The sequence below is a fragment of the Equus przewalskii genome, chromosome 3 (genome assembly GCF_037783145.1).
Source record: "Equus przewalskii isolate Varuska chromosome 3, EquPr2, whole genome shotgun sequence".
In the NCBI taxonomy this organism is placed as follows: domain Eukaryota; kingdom Metazoa; phylum Chordata; class Mammalia; order Perissodactyla; family Equidae; genus Equus; species Equus przewalskii.
Window position 1 is genome coordinate 33,543,995 of NC_091833.1, and position 21,555 is coordinate 33,565,549.

Sequence of the window (21,555 nt, forward strand, 5' to 3'; positions counted from 1 at the left end):
CTGCCCATGGGGGAGGCCCACAATGCAACATGAGCTCTTTCTGGGGAGGTTGGCCCTCTAAGAAGGGACACAGACACTGGACCATAGCAGGAAATAGCTGTGCACAGACGTCCCATCTCCTCTCGCCCCCCTCCCTTCCTGCAAGAGAAGTGCAATAATTGGGCTGATGTGGGCCTGGCGCAGATAGACCCAAGTGTGGAAGTGTAAGGAGGGGTGGTGTGAGTGTGAGGTGCAGTGTGAGGTCGCACATGGTGCCTGGGGAGAGTGTGGCGGTGTGAGATGGTGGGAACAGCCCTGCATGGACAGAAGCAGGAGCCCTGGCAAGGTGGTCACAGGTGAGGGGAAGGAACGCTGATGCTTTCACGGGCGAAGATATCACCGTGAAGCAGGACATGGCTCATTTGCGGGCCCCCTACCAGTGCGGCAGAGTGTAAGCGCATGTGCAGAAGGAAGGCGCATGCCCCCCCCCACCCCCCCCCCCCCCCCCCGCCACAGGTTTCCCAGGGGGAGGGTGCGGGGGGAGGAGAGAGGTAGGTGGAGCCTGCCTCTGGCTGCACCTGCCCCCGGAGTGCTTTAAGCAGCAAAATGGAAACCAGATGAACCCGTACGGGGTGTCTCCAAACAGTCAATGAACGTGTGCAAAGGCGGCGGTGTACTGGTCAGCTGGGAGATATATGCAGAAGCCAAGTGGCAGCCCCGCCTCACAGCCCAGCGTGGCTGCAGTGAACGCCCGGACCAGGCGTGGATGTGGCCGTGGACGCGACCATGGACCCGGATCTGGCAGGCGGCCGCCCCTTCGTGTAAGACCTGGCGTGTGCATGTCCCGTGCATCCGCGGTCCCACTTCGGGTGGCAGGCACCGCAGTGGCTGCACCTCCGAGGACCTCCACCACCCCACGAGTCCCGACGGGCCCTGGATGCAGCCCGGCCCTTCGACAGCAGGCCCGACGATGAAGCACGGTCCGTCCACACCGTGCCGATGGCCAGAGTGGCGGGCAGGCCTGTCCCGTTGGTGCGCCCGGGAGAGGAAGGAGCGGGCACGAAGTGGTGCATGCTCTTTGCATTTCTGTAGAATTCTGTGAAGTTCAAAAACAGGCACAGCTAATCCACATCTTTAGAGATGGGGCAGCCAGCAGCCTTGGGAGGTCAAGGCTGGAAAGAGGCCTGAGGGGGCCCCAGGGTCAGGTTCCCGTCTCTGTCTGGGCACTGGTGATGGGTGTCTTCACCTTAAAGAACGCCGCATCCTGAACTCTCAAGATCGTGCACGTTTCAGACTATTCCTTATACTTCAATAAAAAAGTTTACTTTCAAAAGAGAAGTTTAAAAATCCAGATGGGGGGTGTGCTCTCCATCACTATTTCCTCGATGCTTGGTATATTTCATGCCTTAAATAATTGGATAGGGATGGTGGTTCCATTTTTAATTTTGTGAGGAGCCTCCATACTGTTTCCCATCGTGGCTGAACCAATTACATCTCCACAAAGCCGGGGAAAAACAGATAGGAAGATGTTTGTCAAAGGAGATGTGAGCATTCGAGCTGCCTGTTGAAAGTGTTTTAAGGGCCAGCACCAAGCATCCCCACATGGACCCTTCATGCACGCCGGAGACCACCCCTGAGGGTCAGAGGCTGAGGATGCTGCCTGCCGGGGCTGCAGGGCTGGTAGGGGGAGTTGGGACCCAGGCGAGCCCTCCACTACCAGCCCCCCCCCGACCCCCCGGCCCTCCCTCCGCACCAGGACCACCCCACCGTCACACCAACTCTCTCAGAAAGAGGACAAGAAGAAGAAAAAGGGCTGCTCCCAACCCAAGGGCCTCGAGAGCCCTGGGAAAGGCAGAGAAAGCACAAGCGGCCGCGTTCGAAGGTGAAGGGAAGTGTAGGTTACAATGTAAGGACTTGGGGGAGTTCCGACGGTCATCGCAGACTGATTTGTTCCGGGTCACAGGTTATCAGAGACTGCGCTGGAAGGAGGGAATAAGGAAGCGGCTGTTGTGTGTGGGTGTCTGTGAGCCAAGACAGGAAATGGCCGAGATTTTCTCAGAGCAGCCACGAGGCCACGCCGCGTCTGCCCCTCCTGGCCAGGGTGCCTGGCCCTCTGGACACCCTGCAAACAGAAGTGCAGACTCGGCAAACCTGGGATTCCAGCTCCTGTGTGATCAAATCCATGAGCACCCAGGGCCGTTTCAAGACAAGGACCTCTCTGAAAGGGGGAGCTGTCAGCTGTGCACAGCTCCAGGGTCCCCAGAGTGTGCGCCTCAGCACAGCAGGCCCGGGCGGGCTTCCTGCACAGAACTCACACCCGGACACAAAGGTCAGCGGCCTCATGGGTCCAGGGAGGGCTGCCCAACACCCTCCTCTCAGGAAGTCGCATGAACAAAAGTATTCAGTCTCAGGAACTCCCACCCTCCATCTTTTTAACAGTTTTATTGAGATGTCATTCACACACCAGACAGCTCACCCGTTTAATGGATTTTTAGCATACATGCTCTCAGAGCCATGCAGCCCTCCCCACAGTCGATTTTAGAACATTTTCATTACCCCCAAAAGAAACTCAGTACCCCTCAGGCATCACCCCTAGTCCCCAGCATCCCCCAGTGCCGGGCAACCACTCACCTGCTTTCTGTCTCTGTGGATTTGCCTGTTCTGGACGTGTCATTAGAAATGGATTCATCCTATGCGATCTTTTGCCTCCGGCTTCCTTCGCGGAGCCTGGTGTTTTCGAGGTCCGTCCACGCCGTGCTGTGTGTCCGTGCTCCATTCCTTGTCATGGCTGGCTCATACTCCACTGTGTGGATAGGCCACAGTTCATCTAGCTTTTCTTTTGTGGGTTTTGCTTTGAAATGAGTGCTGTTTTTTCCTTGGTACATCGCCTAAGCTGGCTCTGAGGTGAAGGTACTGTCCTGCATTTCAGATGTTCTCGGGTGTTTTCAGAAAGGGGTCGGGAGGTGGGTGTGCTGCCCAGCAATATTCCAGAAGTTGATTGGTCTGGGATCGTATGCTGGCACTAGAGAGATTTCCCACGTGTAGCTCCTCAGTTGCCAACAATATTATGAAGCAGACAGAGCCGCCATCCCCATACCTCGCTGTATAGATGGCAAGGCACCCAGAGCATCCCCTGCCTGACGATGCTGGAGTGCAGGGCACCCTCCCCTTCCATGGGCCCTGATGGCTCCCCTGGTAAGTCCAGAAGGTCGTCCTTCCCCAGGGTCACATCACGGATGCCTGACCATTTTCTCACTAAGAATGCCCCGGGTGCAGGAGACAGACTCGTGGTTCTGATGGAGCCAGACTGAGCTCATGTCCCTTTCATGGCCTCCCTCTCCTGACAGTGACTTTGCCCTCCTTTTTCAGCACCAAGGGCATCACAGATGCCAGAGCGGCTTCCGCACCCCAGCTCCGTCTGGACCGGTGCGGTGCAGATGTGTAAGGCTCTGCTCTCTCAATTCCTGGACACAGGACCGTGCTCCCGGAGAAACCTCGCCGTCCAGGGCGTGGGCAGCAAGAGCCTCATCACTCTTTGGATACATGTGGTCCCTTATCGCTTGTACCTTCAAAGCAACCGTGTTTGGGAGCCAGATATTTTTCATAAATAAATGGGGTCAAAAGCTGATAAAAATCAACACATGTGAAACAACGAGCCGTTCCGGGTAGGGCATTCCAGCGGATATCTTGTGGCCTGCGGGTCCCTTTGAAATGTCCACAACAACACAAAGGCTTGTTTTTCCACCCAAAGCAAATGGAAATACTCACAGGAGGGCAAAACCGAATGTCGTGTGGAGGCTGGAGCATTTCAGGAGCCCCTGGGGACCAGGAGAGTCCCATCTCTGCTGTGGCCGTCCGCAGGAAGAGGGGTCCCCATGGTGTGTGGGAAGATGGGAGGCTGTCCTAGGGCCGGAGAGTTTGTGAGAAAGAACTCAGAGCATGAAGAGACTGGTTTCAGGGGCCAGAGGAACCTGGGCTCGATTCCTGGTACCATCGCTTGTCTTTCCCTTGCAGCCTCAGTTTACCTGTTGGCCCAATGACTAACAGCTGCCTTATAGGGGTGTTGAGAGGGTAGAAGGAGTTAAGGCTCGTGATTAAGTCCCACCCTAGAGCGAGGTCTCCGCATTATTGATCCTTCCAGAGCAGAAACGAATGAATTATGAGTCCTTTCCAAATAGCTTGCTTTTCATCTGTACCGTAAACTCCAGCATCGCTCCATCTCACTTCTGCTGTTGCTTCCAGCCATTTTCAGAACCAGCGAGTGATACCCAGGTAACTTCTAAGGGCCCTGAGGGTGAGTCTTTTTTCTCCAACTAATTGTAAGGCACTGGGGGCAGGGGCCACGGCTGGCACCCCTTCTGAGCCCATGGTGGATTTTTATTAAATGGTAACCACTACTGAGCAGACTTCCTTTTAGGGGGACTAACATGTTTGGGACTAAGATAGAGGTGGTCATTGCACAACACAGTGAATGCACTAAATGCCACTGAATTTTTCACCTTGAAATGGGTAGTTTTATATTATGTGAATTTCATGTCAACAAAAAAAAGAAACAAAAAGGGAGAGGCTGATGTGTAGATAGAGATCCAGATGGAGATATCCGTCTATCCACCAAGGAAAGAGAGGAGCCCCAGCATACGAACAGGCGCAGTTTGCTCAGAGCAGAGAAGTGGGCTGAAGCTAGGAGCCCGTGGAGCAGCTTTTCACCCCCAACTGCGTCAGAGTCTGGGCTCCAAGCAGCACGCCCTTGCACAGGGGAGACCAGCAGTGGCCAGGCCAGTCTCGGAAGTCACAGAAGGGACTTTCCATTTTGTCCTGAGAGGGTGGAGAAGTTGTTGAGGCAGGGTCAGGTTTGTGTTGTGAAAGGAACCTTCTTGGGAGAATGAGCTGTAGGGATGAGAGACTGAGCAAGAAGACCAATTAAAAGATGGGGTCAACAGAAGTTTTCATTGAAGTGCATGAAAATTCCTTTTCATGAAACTTACGTTCACACAAAAACTTGTACGTGAATGTTCAACAAAAGCTGGAATGTCTTTCCATAGGCAAGTGGTTAAACAGACTGTGGTACATCACAGTATGGAATATTACGCAGCTGTGAAGAGGAATTGGTACATTAAGTAATTTAGATGAGTCTCAAGAAAATTATTCTGAGTTAAAGAAAAGCCCATCTCAAAAGGTTACATACAGTGTGTTTCCATCTATATAACATTTTCGACCTGACAAAATGATAGAGACGGAGAACAGGTTAGAGATGGCCAGGGACCAGAGGCAGTGGCTGTGGCTATGAGAAGCTAGCACAAGGGATCCTGGTGATGGAGCTGTTCTGTGTATTGACTGCGGTTGTGATCCCATGAATGTACCCAAGTGATAAAATTGCATAAGACAGAATACTCACACACATGCACGCGCACACACACACACACACACACACACAGATGAGTGCATGTAAAACTGGTGAAATCGGAATAAAATCGATGGGTTGCATGGACGTCAGCCTCCTGTTTATGATAGTGGGCTATAGTAAGGCCGGAGTTCCGATCGGGGGACATGCGATGAAGGGGGCCTGGGATGTCTCTGTATTATTTCTTACAACTGCCTGTGAATCTACAATTATCTCAAAGTGAAAAGTTTTTTAACAAAAGTGAATTGAATGCCACAAACAACGCATTAAAAAAAAAGAAGATGGGGTCAGTGGGTGGGAGATGGTGACACCTTGGGCTGCAGGAGAGATGGGAATCTGTGGGGTCCCCGAAAGTGACCCCCCAGATAAGTCACTGCTGCTTCCGAGCTGCTGTGACGCCCCGTTCTCCCTCCACAGGGCAGGGATGGTGCCAGCAGGGCCTCTCGGCCTGGGCTGCCCGTCGGGGTCACGGGGGCTGAGGACTGCATGGGCTTCGGGTGGGGCTCGGGCATTGGCATTGTTAGGAGCTCCCCGAACGGTGTCGGTGGGCAGCCAGGGGTGGGAGACGCCCACAACCCAGCCAGGCCTCGTTCTTCTGGGTGGGAAGAAGTGCTCGTCTCTCAAACCAAGGGAATTCAAGGCCGGGGAACATGTCAGTGCCCACAGAGATGTGGCAAGTTTCATGTGGGCCTCTCTGGAAATTCTTTTATGCTGCCTGTTCTCCCACCATTTTCTCAAGGCAAAAATAAATTCCGACATCCTCGTTTGTGTCAAAGTGATGCCCCAGAGACAACCAGACCAAACCCCCATCCAGGAGTGGAGGTGTCCAATACTTCAAGCAAAACGATTCAGAGCTGTTTCTGTAATGTGACTTTGAGTGGATAATGCAAGGCTACGGCGGAGCCCAGACAATCTGCATCACTGAAGCGAGGCCAGGCGGTGGCCTTGCGATGGAGGGAGGCGGCCCCGGGAGCAGAGACAGACTCTGGCTTCGACAGGCCAGCGCCAGCTTTGGGAGGAGAGGACTGGCCTCGCCACCCACCCATGCTGATAACCGCTCGCGTGCGTGCCATGTCGTCCCTGGTTCTGATGCTCCTTCCGAATCTGAATCTGCCGTGTCGGGCTCAATGCCAAGGAAACTTTAACTCACCTGAACGGAAGGTCTGGCCTGCGTCCCCCTGGAGGCCGCGAGCCCCCTCGCTCAGCCTCCACAGGCCCAGCACATGTCTTCATAAGAAATACCTCACGGCACGTGTGCTCCCCTTGTGGGGAAAGGGTACCGCTCTCTGGGTCGAGGCAGCCAGCACTCACCTCTGAAGTCCTCTAAACCTCCGGCCTGAATTGTCAGAAGATTCTTCCAAGCCGAGTGGTCCACTTCTGGTTTTTAGCGGCTCTGTGAGCCCACTTGAGCTGGATGCAGAATTCCACGCGGGAGGCCATTTGCCTGCAATGAAAGTCCATCAGCTTTATCGGATTCTCCCAGGAATCTCTCCACCCCAAAGCTTGAGACTCAGTGTCCTAAGCTGGCCCAGCCCTCCACCGCCCTGGCGGCCTGCACAGGGCACCCGGTCACCCCACTCTTTGGGCTTTGAAATATATATGTTTTCCTTATTGCAAAAGTGATACGTTCTCCTTCCGGAAAGGCGAGAAAGTCCAGATAACACTGTGATCTCTGGATTCAAGGCCCCTGATGCTAAAACTCGAGTGAGATGATGTCTGCAGCCTCCCACTCCCCAAACCCCCAGAGCTGCCAGCATCCGAGATAAAGCCCAGATCCCTGTGCCGCCCGTGGACCCGCAGTTCCCTCACTCCCCGTCCGGCGCTGGACACCTATTAGCTGCTCTATAAAAGTCTGTATAATAAACAGAGTGTTTCCAGGCTGGCCAGAGATCAGACCTCTCACTGCCGATAAAGAGAGATGGAGCCAGAGGACAAAACTCGACCATTAATTTATCTCATTCTGCATCCAGCCCACTGGAATCATGACATATTTAGTGATTGCCGTCTTGGTTGGATCCCCCAAGCACACGTGGGGTCATGAAAGACGGGATTTGGGTGCAGACGAGCTATTTTGGAGGTCAATTCGGGAAGCAGCTGGAATGGGGAATGTGACCGGGAGGGAGGAAGCCAAGCCAGAGGTGAAGAGGTTACCGCTGGATCCTGTTGGGGACCCTCAAGGAGCCATTGGGAGAACCTTGGAATTGCCCTCCTGAGGGACAAGAGAGTGGGGGCATCTGCCGCCTTCTCCCATCTCTCACTGGTGGGGACCACTCAGGGCACTGACTCCCTGCAGGGTCCCACTCTCTGAGCCAAGAAGGCTCCCGGGCGGAGAGGAGCAGGTGCTTCAAGAAGGAAGCTGTGAGTGAGCTCGGGAACTGTCTGCCCAGGCGATGGGTGACTTCTGGAGAGGCCGACAGGTGATCAGATCACTAACGGTTCGCTGTGGGTGTCTGCACTGCGCCGTACTCTCTGCTAGGAGCTGTGCCTGCATTTTCCATTTTCTCATTTCATGTCCACCGCACCCACAAACCGGGACCCTCGGCTCACCCCCACTGTGACAAGGAGACGCTGAGGCTTGGGGAAGCGGAGGAGTTCGCCTGTGGTCACTGAGCAGCTGGGAAACAGCACATTCAAACCCCTTTGTGTCCAATTCCAAGTCCCACGACCTTAACCACCAAGCTGGGCGCCTCCCTGAGGAAGCGGACTGGATGCCACCTCTCTCGGGGCCCGGGTAGGGCCGGTGGTGGCAGCAGGGGAAATGCTGAGTCACAGCACCTGAAATTCTGCTGATCTGATCTGTCCCAACACTTTTAGGAAAAACAACACCCCCTCTTTGATCAATGTCCAGGTCCACAACGGGCTCAGGTTCAAAACCAACACGTTCCCAAAGCGTGGAGGCCCTTGGGTTCTGGGAAAGTGGGGAGAACAGGCTTTATTTTCCTGGAGTTTATTTAAGATTTCCCTTCCCGAGGTTGCCCAGCATCCTTGAGAGAGGCCGCACTGTGGCGGATCCCTGGACCGCGAGGTGCCGCCGGCCCTCGTCAGCCCACAAACGGCCGGACGCCAACCTTTCAGGAGAAGCTTGATGAGGTGCAGAGTCCAGACAAAGACCTCAGTTTCCCCATCTGCAGATCGGGCACACCGGTTGCTGTGGAAGTTGCCACCAAGACTGGCTGTGCTCATGTACTGGCAAGAGGGAGAGAGTGGACACGAGGCACCGAGGCCCCTGAGGACACCATGGTGATGGGATAGCAGTCATCACAGACACTGAAGCTCTGAGTCCAGCTGGGACACCAGACGTTAAATCCACATCTCTGAGCGTGAAGAGAAGGGCTTTGAACAGGAGGCTGTGGAAGCTCAGCAGAGAGCATTGACCTCACCTGGGGGCTTCTCGGTTACCTCCAACTGCAGGAGTGCCCACTGACCAAGAGGCAAGGCCGTGGGGCCAGCAGCCTCGCTCCGGAGCCCTCGCTGTTAGCCGCCAGGCCACCCTGCCTTCTCCTGGTTTTCTTGGCCAGAAGAATGTCTTAGGCTGAAGAGGACCTTGGAGATTCTCCATGCAATACCCTCCTCTCTCCTCTCAGGCATTGGTGGACGGCGAAACTGAGGCACGGCGCAGTTAGGCAAAGTGTTTGAATCCACAGGGTGATCGGAAATCCCCTAAAGCAGGTGTACCCCGGTCTCCTCCCTCGGGGCTGACAGCCTCTTGAATTCTCCTTGAAACGCGGCAGAATGAAAAGTGCACGCAGGGAAGCAGCCCAGAATTTTTGCTTTATTTTTGCTGAGAAAGATTTCATATAGGAAGTTGGGAGGTAAACGTATGCACCATCAGCGCACATGCACTCTCTCTCCAGGAGGCAAGAGGCCAGCTCTAATGATAATACATTTCCTGAGAACTTTCCACTCGCTCCGAAACACTTCTAATTATGTCTGGAGTCTTTCCTTCCTATCCCACAGGATGAGCTGCAATATGCTGCTCCGGTGCCTTATCTCCTGCGCCGCAGCCTGGGGTTGTGCCAAGAGCTGTGGACTCAGAGCAGGGGGGAATCCTGGCCCCCCAGCGGGGCGACCCTGGCTGAGCATCCTCCGACCTGCGTTTTCTCACCTGCAAAGCAGAGAGAGCAAGGCCGGTTTCCACACGCAGGTGTCACTGGAAGGATTCAATGACACGGTCGGTGGAAGTCCTGCAGCCCGCCGGTGGTCCACGAGCACCAGCTTCCCTTCACTGTGGGTCCGAAGGAGGGAGGCAAAGAGGCCGCCTCCTGCCCCCACTTTCTTTACTGCCCTGAAGCTCTGATGATTCTTTAAGGGGCTCTCGGGATTAAGAGCAGCTGCCTTCTCTTTCCTAAAGCCAAATGCTTCCTTAAAAACACATGAGCATCTGGGCCAGTGTTTGGCCCATCTGGTTTCAAAACTCACGGGGTGTCTCCAACCATCTCACAGGGCTCCATGCAGTTCCCAGACCAAAACAGAACTCGCTCTACTCCTCGTAAATGATGCTGCGGATTATAAAATGGACACATTGTAGAATAACTTATATATTACATTGTATCTATTACTTTATATTGCATTATTCTGTAACATTTATAATACACAATGTTGTGCTTTCCATATGAAATAAGGAGGTGATGGTGGCGTCATGGACAACAGGTGACCGTGTAGCAAGAACTCAGGGACGGGAAAGCCACTCTTGAGTTAGCATCTCAGCCCTGACACCTGGACTTGGCCATTCCAAGCCTGTTTCCTGATCTGTCACGTGGGGACAAGGCCCTCATGGTGACATGGCTACTGGGCACCGAAGCTCCATTGATCTCACGGAGCAACAGCTCTGCACAGACGGCGAGTCGGGGGCCGGCAGTGGGGGCATCGTGGGCACTGGACTGTGAGGCCTTCAGTCACTCTCGGGGGAGTTACTCTGTCGGTCCCTGGGCACAGATGAGGAAGCCGAGGCAGGGAGAGGTGAAGTCTCCTGTCCACAGTCATGGGACCAAGAAGAGAAGGCTCTGGAATGCTGTGTCCCCAAAGCCCATGACTTGCAGGTCTGTGGTCAGAGTCGAGGATCTGTGTTTCTGTCTGTCCCTTCCCATCCCGCAAACGCAGCTCCCAACACAGCTCCACGCTGGCGCGTCTTTTCCTCCCCTCTTCCCTGCCAGGTCCGGCCCGGAGTGACCTCTCATCCACTCTCTGACCGCGTTGGGGGAAAGTGCGCCCCTACCCGTCCAGAGGCAGCCCTGGCCCTCCACGGCCTCCTCAGACGGAGTCTGTGCTCTCTGCTCTTGGGTGGCGGTGGGCCTCAGAATCTGGCCGCCCAGGTGGCTCTGAAGGGATGGTAAAGAGTCTGCTCTTTAGCAAGTGTCGTTTTACTGCCCCAGGACTGAGTTCCAGGACTCATTCCCCTGGTCTTAGTGGTCATGGTGTCCCAGGGTCTAGCACTGTGCCTGGACGAGGCCGGCAAGTAGTACAGCTTCACTGTGGCTGTGGCATCAGGCAGACCCACAGTAAGTGTACCTGGTCACCGGCTGGTAGTGGCGCCTCAGGCAGGTTACCTCACTCCTGCGAGCTTCAGTTTTTTCATCTGTAAAATGGGCATGATTTTAAAACAGCCTCTGGCTCACTGGGCTCTTGGGAGGATTAAACAGAATGTACAGGGCAATTAGCACAGTACCTGGATCATAGCAAATACTCAAGAAATGATAACTATCACAATAACCATCACCACTATCGTCATCACCATCATCATCGCCACCAGCATCACCATCACCATCATCACCATCATCACCATCATCACTATCGTCACCATCACCATCACCATCATCATCACTATCATCATCATCATCATCATTATCATCATCATCATCATCATCATCATCACCATCATCACTATCGTCACCATCACCATCACCATCACCATCATCAACATCACCATCATCATCATCATTACCATCATCACCATCATCATCATCACCATCATCATCATCATGATCATCATCATCACCATCATTCTCACCATCATTATCATCATCATCATCATCATCATCAACATCATCACCATAATCACTATCATCACCATCACAATCACCATCACCATCATCATTACCATCATCACCATCATCATCATCACCATCATCATCATCACCACCATCATCACCATCAGTATCATCATCATCATCACCACCATCATCATCATCACCATAATCACTATCATCACCATCACAATCACCATCACCATCATCAGCATCACCATCATCATTACCATCATCACCATCATCATCATCGCCATCGCCACCACCACTTCCTCTGTAGACGCTTTGCTGAGACAAAGTCTTATTCTCATGTCAGCCACTGCAGCCTCGGTTTACAGGGGGTTGAGAAGCAACCCAAAGCATATCTGAAATCTGGTTTCCCCAGCCTCGCCAGGATGCTCAATTTAGCTAGCCCACTTTGACAACAGCATGACAGAGGCAAGAGTCCCAGAGAAGGGCCAGTGTCCTACCTGCTCCAACCCCTGGGGGTCCTGCCACACAGTCTGGAGCAGGTAGGTAGATTCCAGTGACACCACCCTCTTTGCCTCTCCACCACAGAGATCCCCAACCGGCCAGTCCAGCCGGGGCGTGGGGAGAATTACTCACTCCGGGGCCTCCTTCAGGACCTGCCCAGGAAATGAAAGTCACTTCAGAGGCTCCCGTCCAGAAATGGAACATTTTCTTCCCGCTGTGAGCTCAGTGTGTGCTCCACCAGGCTGAGAGGCCACGCCAACAGCCTGTGGCGGTGTCAGGAACGCGCAGATCCCTGAGTGGGGAAACGAGAAGCAGGGATGTGCCCGCATTTCTGATGACCGGAAGCCAATGCTGAATGTCTCCACTGAGGTGAGGGCTCTTGGTGCCCTGATCCCTGAAGAATGTGTGGGACGGGGCAGATGCTCTCAACTTGTTCCCTGCCCTCCAGAAGCCACCTTCAGCATGGGGCTTATGTCATTCTTGGCAGAGCGTGTGGCAGGCTTCTATGAGTGATTCCTTCCCAAGAAAGTGGTTGTTCTACCTGTTTCTCTGATGAGCCACCCAAGCCCAGTCATGCCACGTGCCACGCCAAGAACTAGGCAAAGCATGAATCCAGTTTTCTGAAATATGTGATGGCTGACATTTGCTGAGGGTGTCTCTAGACCAAGCCTTCGGCCCATGGCTTCACACACATTCTTGTGTTTGTTCCCCATAACAACCCCAAAGTTAAAATCTTCAGTATCTCCTGTTTGTGGTTAAGGAAGCCAAAGGGAGGCACTGGTGGAGAAGTGCAGGGCAGGAGCAGGGGAAACACAGGGTATCACTACTTCCCTCTCTCTGCTCATCTCCTTGGTGGCTCCAGCTCCTGCGGGAATGGCCCTCCCTCCATGGTCCCTGTCCCACCGGGCAGGACCTTCAAGGTGCCAGCTTTCACTAGGTGGCCTTAGCTCCTGGGTTCCATGATACCCTCTCCTCTTGCATCCTTCCAGCTCAAGCATCCTAGTGACTTTCTGATCATGCCAATCCCTGTGTTTGACATCTCCCCTCACTCATCACCTTAAAACCACATCCCTGTATTAAATCTCTCTGCGTGAAACACCTTGAGTGGCTCCTCTCTGCAGAAGGGACACAGTGCTCCTGAGAAGAACGGGGTCAGGGAACACAGATACGCAGTACATACACCACACCACACACCTCGGGGGTGTTAGCTCATCTCACCCTCGCAACCACGCTCCAAGGGCATACTGTCGTTAGCCCCCTTTTACAGAGGAGGAGAGTCCAGCTTCCGAAGGTTCACGGACTTGCTCATCTGGGAGGACACAGAGGAGTTCCAAACCTTGCTCCTCTTGGCACCAAATTTGGAGCCTTTGCCCCACCACTGACGTGAATCCCTGGCCTCCCCAGTTCCCACCTACTGCCTCACGGCAGGTGTGACCTGTACGCGTTCTCGCACCTGCAAGGGGCAGCGCAGACCTCGGGCCATGGGAACATCGCTCAATACCGTGTCCTACTGCTTGGGATTCTGAACGCTTTTGAGCTCCTGGGCCTCCCATGGCCGCACCGTGCGGCCCGAGCGGGACGCCCTGGGCCGAGCGCTGCCCTGGCAGGCCCAGATTTATGGCGTTGTTATTACTGTGTTTTGGAGTTTTTACAGCCCCGTGCTCCCTGGAGAATCCCAGCGCTTTCTCTAGGACGTATCAGTCAGACGGCGGCGGAAATATCCAAAATGCTGGGAACATCCTGTGTCAGAGGGTCTCCCCCAACCCCCAGGTACCGGCGGCCTTTTGTTTGCAGCCAGAGGGAGGAGGAAACTGATAAAGGGCAGGAGCTGCGGGCAGGCCAGCAGCCGGCACCTCTGCGCCCTGGTCTGTCCTCCCCGTGACAATGTCCCCCGCTTCCTGACCAAAACACTCATCAGTGCGGCCTCTGATGTGTAGCCAGCGCGCCCGCCGAGCAGCCCTGGCAATCAGCCGCTCCCTCGCCCGGCGGGCAGACTGCTGACTCCGCAAGAAGCCACCGCGCTCACCAGTGGGGTCCCGCGGACTCCTGCCGCCTGGAAAACAAGGCCCCATTGTCCCCTCTGCCCCTCCCCCACCCTCCCCTCTCCCAGAATCCTCCGGGCCGCGCGCACTGGGAGATCAGCCTAAATTCTGAGGGGACGGGGTGGCAGGGGGAGCAGCCCAGACAGCAGGAGGAGGGAGAAGAGGAGCACCCGGCCCGGATTACAGTGTGAGCCTGTGAAAAACACAGAAATAATCAATAACGACCACAATATAGAAAGGTCTGGAGTAGGATCAACTAAAGGGTTAAAGGGCGGTTGTCTCTGATTGGTGGGATCGATTCATTTGTTTTCTTTTAGACCATTCTGCATTATCAACAAGAATGTTTAATGAGCATCTATCACTTTTTAATAGAAAAATTGGAGTTGCTCTAATTTCAGAAGTGTCACGCTGATTGTTTCCTCTAAGTTTCCTTAACTCAAGCCAGTGAAGCCAGGAGCAAAAAGCTCTCTGGAAGGAGGGAGTGCGTAAAGTCTGCCCAACCTGGGGTGTGAGGGAGACGGCTTCTTGGTCCCTCCCTGAGCCCTGGTTCTAGATGCTTCCTCGTCCTACTTGGAGGAAGGAATGGCTCTTAGGGGACCCCTGCCCTGAGGCCATGGCCCCTTTGCAGTCACAGCTCTCGTGGAGCCCCCAGGCCCGGAGCAGCAGACCTGAGACCAGCCAGGCAAGGGGCCCAAGGCTCTTGGGAACCCCCAGGCCAGGCCTCGTGGAAAGCCCGGCACCTCGTCGGCCAGCAGCCCCATGTCCACCAGCTTACCCCCCGGGCTCTGCAGTCACGGGCCCAGCCCTGGAGTGGGCAGCAGATGGACCGACGGGAACAGAGGCACCAGACCCCCAGCTCAGCCTCCCGCCTCCTAAGGAGAGGCCACCCAGAGATGGGGCCCCGGTGTCCCACCCTGAGAAACAAATGTGACCTGTCCTCTGACCTCCAGCCCACACCCGTCTCCCCTCTGACCCGCCCCCAAATCCAGGCCCCTGAGTCCTCCATCCAGGCAGCTGCCAGGCAATGCCTGTGCTTTCAAGGGCAGGTTTTCGGCTTCCCCAGTGCGGGCTGCTGCTAAAAATACCCTGTTATTGACGGGCGACATGTGGAGGGCTGTTTTCAGTGTCAGCAAAGCACAGTGGAGCCAGTCATAATTTTGGCGATAAGGGGCAGAAGAAACACCCCTGTGGGGACAGATGTCCCCAGGTCCAGATTCCAGTCTGACCGGGGCTCCGAGTTGGAGCATGGCATCTCTGAGGACGAGCTGCATGCAGGTCGGGCTTCCCTCCGTGTAGAATTCTCCCCTGAAGCAGCCTCCCACAGGCCCCGGAAAGTGTGCCTTCCATGGCGGCGAATTCCCCAATCCTCCGAGCAGAGGCGTGCACCCACACTTCACCTGCTTCATTTCATTGGTGTCACCCAACAGCATCGTGCGTGAGGAATTACGGTTTCCGTTTGAGAGAGGGAAACTGAAACTACGCTTGTTCCCAGCTCAGAGGCTTTGCAATTGCTGCTCACTCTAACAAGAACACTTTTCCAAGTGATCATGATACAAAGGACCTGTGAGTCCAGCCCTGCCTCCATTTAAGAACTCTGGCTGCCCTAAGCCACCAAGCCAGAGGGACCACATCTCAAGAGAGACACCTGAGGAGCCCCAGCTGCCCCAAGGTCCAGCTGTTTGAGTCCTCCCAGCTCAGATGCTGGGAGAAAGGAAGGCTTTGCGATGACCCCCTGCCTATGTGACCACAACCATGAGAGAGAGCCTGAGTGAGCCCCGCCTCGCTGAGCCCGGCTGTCCCTGGATCACCGGGCCACTATTTTGGGGGTAGGGGGCGGTTGTTACACAGCAGTAGCTGACTGGAACAGACTCACCACACTGAGCCTGTTGGGCTCGGTGCTCTGTGGGGAGAGGGCGTCCGATGCTGACAAATCGCTGCAGACACTCACGCCCCAGAGGCGTCTCCCGCAGCAAGAGCCTTGTGGAGACCATGGCTTCCCTCTTCAGCAGCATTTCAGGAAAGCACCAAGGGACGGGGCTGTGGGAAGGATGGTGACCCTGGCAGGAGGGCCTGTATGACTCTCCAGAGGGTGACAGAACAGGGAGGGAAATAGCAGCCCACTTTTCTACTTGAATCCACAGAAGCTTCCAAGAAGGAAAAGAAGGCAGGAAGGGCAGCAAGAGCGGCCCAGAGGCCGGCGCCGGAACCTCGCGTGCACCGCCCCTCGCTTCTTCCCACAATCCCGTGAGCGAGGCATTGTCGGAACCCTCCTCTGGAGAGGAGACCCAGAGACGCGGAGTCAGGTGTCTGGGGCACAGCGCGGAGCCCCCAGAGCTCGACTCGGGCCAGGCACCTGACTCTGCTGTCTCTGTCAGTAAGAAAACCATGGGCCGGGGAAGGAGAGGGGAGAGTGCAGGACCTGTGAGCGAAAACAGTGCTCCAGAGCCAGCCAAGAAAGACAGTAATGATGAGAATGCTGGATTTTGTTCTCGTTGGGTTCAATATTTTTCCCCAGTTGAACACTCTGGAAATATGTGGCAGGCTTCAGGAGGCAAGTATGAGGAGATTGGGCGGGTGGGTTGTGGGAGCCAGGGGTCCAAGTGGTCCCCTGCCACAGAGAAAAGAGTGAGACGGCACACTTGGGTTCCATCCCTTCCCGTCATCCGGTTGTGCAAACTCGAGTCTGGTTCCAGAGCGGGGGAGCGGGTTGCCAGCTGCTGTAGGACCGGCTCTGTCTGCAAGGAGCCTTTTCACCCTCTCCACGCGAATGCCTTACAGGTGAGAACCCGGAGTTCACGGGGCTTTTACAAAGAGCCCGCGAGAGCTCGCATCTTCTTCCCTCTCATCGCCATCGCTCCATCGTCCTCACTGTGAACAATGCCAGAAACTCGCTTATTCCAGGAAACAAGTTTGAAAATCTTAAAGTAAAAAAGGAAAGGCCTTGCAGCGCCTCAAAGGGTAGCACCGAAGCAGAGTCACGGGTGTCTTGCTCTGGGGCGGGCGACTCAGGTTCTCGGCACATGTGTAACCCGGGAGAGCTGCCCAGGCAGAGCTGACGGACAGCAGCGGCCTCGGGTCTGTAATCAACCGGGTGGCTTACAGTCCTGGCCGTGCCCTGCTGCCCTGGGCAAGCTGCTTCATGTCTCTGAGCCTCAGTCTCCCCTTCTGTGCAATGAGGCAACAGAGGAACCAGATGACGGTCCTTTCCGAATCCAAAATCCCATCTTTCCTAGAGTTTGGGTGAATGTTTCTCAACCTATAAGAAGCCAGGGAGAGGAAGACCGTGGAGGGGATATATCGGGCCACAAGGAGGTAGATGAAAGCCACGAGGAGCCAGAGCAGCTGAGGGGGCAGCGCCAAGAGCCAGGGCCCGGGCTAGGTCACCTACTTTCACGCTGCTACGTGACCCCGAGCCAGCGGCTTCATTGTTTCAGGCCTAGCATTCTCTGTCTGAATAGGATAAGGACGCCTACTCCCCAGGGGAGCCATGAAGGTTCGAAACAACGGTGCATCAGAACGCTCAGCTCGGGCCAGCACCTGGCCCCCGGCGAGCGGCCGAGGTCGCTGAACGCACTGAGATCGTGGTGATCAGTCCTCATTAGAACCACGAAGACAAGGGGCCCCGAGAAGGTGCACAGCCCAGGACTCACCTACCCTTAGCAGAGCGTTCTGTGTATCTACAGCTGGGTGACAAGCCGGCTCAAGTCCCACGGCCACAGGACAGCTACTTTATCACGCTCCTGGACTCAGTGGGTCAGGAAGTTGCTTAGAGCACAGCAGGAACAGCTTCTCTTGGATGCACACCTTCCGGGGCCTCAGCTGGGAAGACTCGAGTGGTTGGGGTGAGGTGGGGGAATGCAAATGTCTGAGGACTTATATCATCTAGAAGCTTCTTTAGTCATACATCTGGCAACTGGTCTGGGATGACTGGAAGACAGAGACCAGCTGGGACCGTTGACTGGAGTGTCAACGTGTGGACTCCATGAGAGTTGAGCTTCCTGACAATATGGCGGCCTCAGGGTAGCTGGACTTCGTATGTGGCCGTCAGGGCTCCCAGAGCAAATGTTTCCACAAACAAGGGGACAGTTGCATGGCCTTTGGTGGCCCAGCCTTGGAGGATATGGGGCATCACTTCTACTGCATTCTGTCGCTCAGTCACCGACCCACCCAGATTCAAGGGGAGGGTCTCCATGGTGTGGTGTTTGCAGCTGTGTGTGGAAACCACCACACAGGGACGTGGTATATGATCCAGTGTGTTCCGTCTCACCCAGAATAAAACCAGAGCCCAGAACCACGTGGTCTGTCCTTTCCGCCCCTCCGGCCTCACTCTGACCACCCTCCCCCTCGCTCACTCCACTCCAGCCACGCTAGTTAGTGGCCTTGCCGTCCATGAACTCCCTGAGCACACGCTCACCCCAGGGCCTTGGCTTTGCCGTTCCCTCTGCTGTGTCCACTCTCACCGAAATTTCTGCTCCAACACCATCTTGTCAAAGAGGCCTGCCTCCCTCTCCGGACTGGAGGAGCGTCCCCTCTCTTCCAGCCCACACTCAGCGTGTGAGTGCTCCTGGCCTCACCACTCCCCCAAACAATGTAGGTTTATTGGGTTATGTGTTTCAGAACATCTACCCTCCTGCCCACAAAATACAACCCCCTGAGAGCAGGACGTTGATTCACAGCTGTGTCCCCAACACCTGGAACAGGATTTGGCCCTTAGCAGAGGCTCAACCAATATTTGCTGAAAGAACGAATGAAGGAGTGACAGAGCCAACAGTCGATCAGTCTGGGAGGTGTCCACGATGCAAATGAAACGGACGCTGGGGCGCTTACACTGAGGAAAACTCGGCCAAGCCTGGGCTGACCCCTGGCCCCTTCCCTGGTCAACTTAATCCCTCAGGCAAGTCAACTCTGTCATCCTGTTTCCTCGTCTGGAAAACTGGCGTCATGCACATCTAAGAGGGTCGTGGGCACATGTGACTGTGAACCCACCACAGCTGGCACGGAGTGGAAACTTCCTGAACAGCAAGGGCTCAGACCATTATAATTATCATAGTGGATGTCACCTTGGGAGGATGGATATCCAGGTGTGAATGCGCCATCTGGGGAAGCTCTGACATTCCCGGCAGTGGCCCCAGTGACCTCCTTCCCTCCTTCTTGGCTTCTCCCTCACCAAGACTGACTTGGGAAGGCCCCCCAGGCCCGTCAGCTCCAGAATGTGACTGAGATAAGGGGGTTTGATGGAGGACCCTGTGCCCAGAGATGCTGGTCTGCCGGCCCAGTGCTCTGATGAGATGCCACACCCGGACACGAGGTGTGACAGGAAAGCTTTCCCCCTGCTGTGACAGGCAGAGAGCCTTCCCCAGGAGACAGCGGGCCTCTTTAAAACCTGGTACACCACATACTCATCGTAAACAAACAAACACAGAATTACGAACATATATGACAGAAGACAGGAACAGAGATGGGAAACCACGGGGTGAGGCGGCAGGTGAATGCCACAGGACCCCGACACCCAGAAACCACACACGTCCAACGTGCTGGTGTGGGTCCCGACCAGTGAGGGATACACGCTTTCTAACTTTTTACTGAATTATAACATACATAGGGAAAGGCACACCCATCATAATGGTACAGCCCAGTGACTTGTCACCAAGCACGCACGTGTGTAACAGTGCACACGTGAAGTCTGAACACAAGAGGAAGAGCTGGTGCTGAGACCATTCCGCTTTAGCCTCCATTTTCACTAGTTTTCATTCTCTGTCATCGTCCTCCCTTATCATCCTCGCCCTCCGTCTCTCCCCTCCCTCCCTCCCCTCCCTCCCCTCCATCCTCCCTCCCCTCCGTCCTCCCCTCCATCCTCCCCTCCATCCTCCCCTCCGTCCTCCCCTCCATCCTCCCCTCTGTCCTCCCCCTCCGTCCTCCCCTCCATCCTCCCCTCCGTCCTCCCCTCCGTCCTCCCCCTCCGTCCTCCCCTCCGTCCTCCCCCTCCGTCCTCCCCTCCGTCCTCCGTCCTCCCCTCCATCCTCCCCCTCCGTCCTCCCCCTCCGTCCTCCCCTCCATCCTCCCCCTCCCCCTCCGTCCTCCCCTCCGTCCTCCCCCTCCGTCCTCCCCTCCACCCTCCCCCTCCCCCTCCGTCCTCCCCTCCGTCCTCCCCCTCCGTCCTCCCCCTCCGTCCTCCCCTCCATCCTCCCCCTCCCCCTCCGTCCTCCCCTCCGTCCTCCCCCTCCGTCCTCCCCCTCCGTCCTCCCCTCCATCCTCAAGCCCGCTCCTTCACATGCCAGCCCACCTCCCTTAGAGGATCCACCTCCCCAGAAAGCGCTCACGTCTCATAGTGGGCCTCCCCCATGGGCAGCCGTGATTTGTCCATGGATGTCTAAGACAAGGGTCTGTCTGCCTGGCTGGACCAGGGCCCCCGAGGGGGGACCAGCGGGCCTGCTCTGCTCCCACCGTCCCCACCCCTGGCCTCGGTTCCTGATCTAGAGCGTCCTGTCTCCTTCCAAGAGAGCTCCCGTGGCCTTCCTGAGACCACAGGGGCCTTGGCAGCCCTGCCAGCTCACCTCCCAGCTCCCCGGGGCTCCGGGAGAAACCGGGAGCTGCCCCCGCCTGCCTGCTCCGCTGGAGCCCTCAGGAGACCCTGATGGGAGGGACACGGGAAAGATTCATCAGCCCCTCGGCCCTGTTAAAAGAATTCTGTCAAAGAATTTGAAAAACGTGTCTCATATTCAGGTTCGGAGACAGCTATTCCCTTCTGAGAAGGGCAAGGATGTAAAACCCGTCAGCTCCGCCCCGTGTGCTGTCCAGCAGCCGGGAGACCGAGTCCTGATGGATGGACGAAGAGAGCCCGTGGAGGCCAGGTGGCCAGGGGGCACCCGGTTCCTGCCCAGCGCCTCGTGCCGGGGGAGCCGCAGACGAGGAGGAGCGGGGGGGTGCGGGGTGGAGGGGAGACACCGGGGTGGACGGGGCTGGGAGCTGCCGACGGCGGCCTGGAGTGGGGCGGCCCCAGAAACCCAGCTCAGCCTGGAGCCGGGCAGGGGGCCTACGTGGCTGGCAGGGAGCAGCTCCCTGGACCCCCAGCGGGGAGCAGGGGCCAGCCTCGCTCTCAAAGCCCGGGCGAGTCGGTCAGGAGCCCCGGCTCTTCCACCCTGCTCAGCTCACCCGCCCCCGGCTGGCATTCCTCACAGCGGGAGGGGAGCCCGTGTGTCATGGGGCATCCTGGGGCAGTGGTCCGTCCGTTCTGGAAAGTCTGTCCTCCGATCCCTCAGGGCCTTTGCACAGGCCCTCACCTGGGGCTCCCTCAAGGTCTCATTGTGCTTGCCTCATTCGTTCTAGCCCAAATGTCACCTCCTCTGACAAGCCCCACCCCAGTCACATGCTCTGAGGACTAGCCCCCTGATCTCATACTCATGTGTGTGCACAGGCACACACACACGTACAGCTGTGCACACACAGGCATGAGTGCCCACACTCACATACATATAGGCTTGCACACACATATACACACTCATGCATGCACACATGCACACACTACAACAGAGCAAAGTGACTAGAAGACAGGACTCTGGAGCCAGACAGCCTCAGTTCAGCTCCTGTCGCTGCCACGTGGCCTTGGGTAGGTGACCTAACTTCTCTGTGCCTCAGT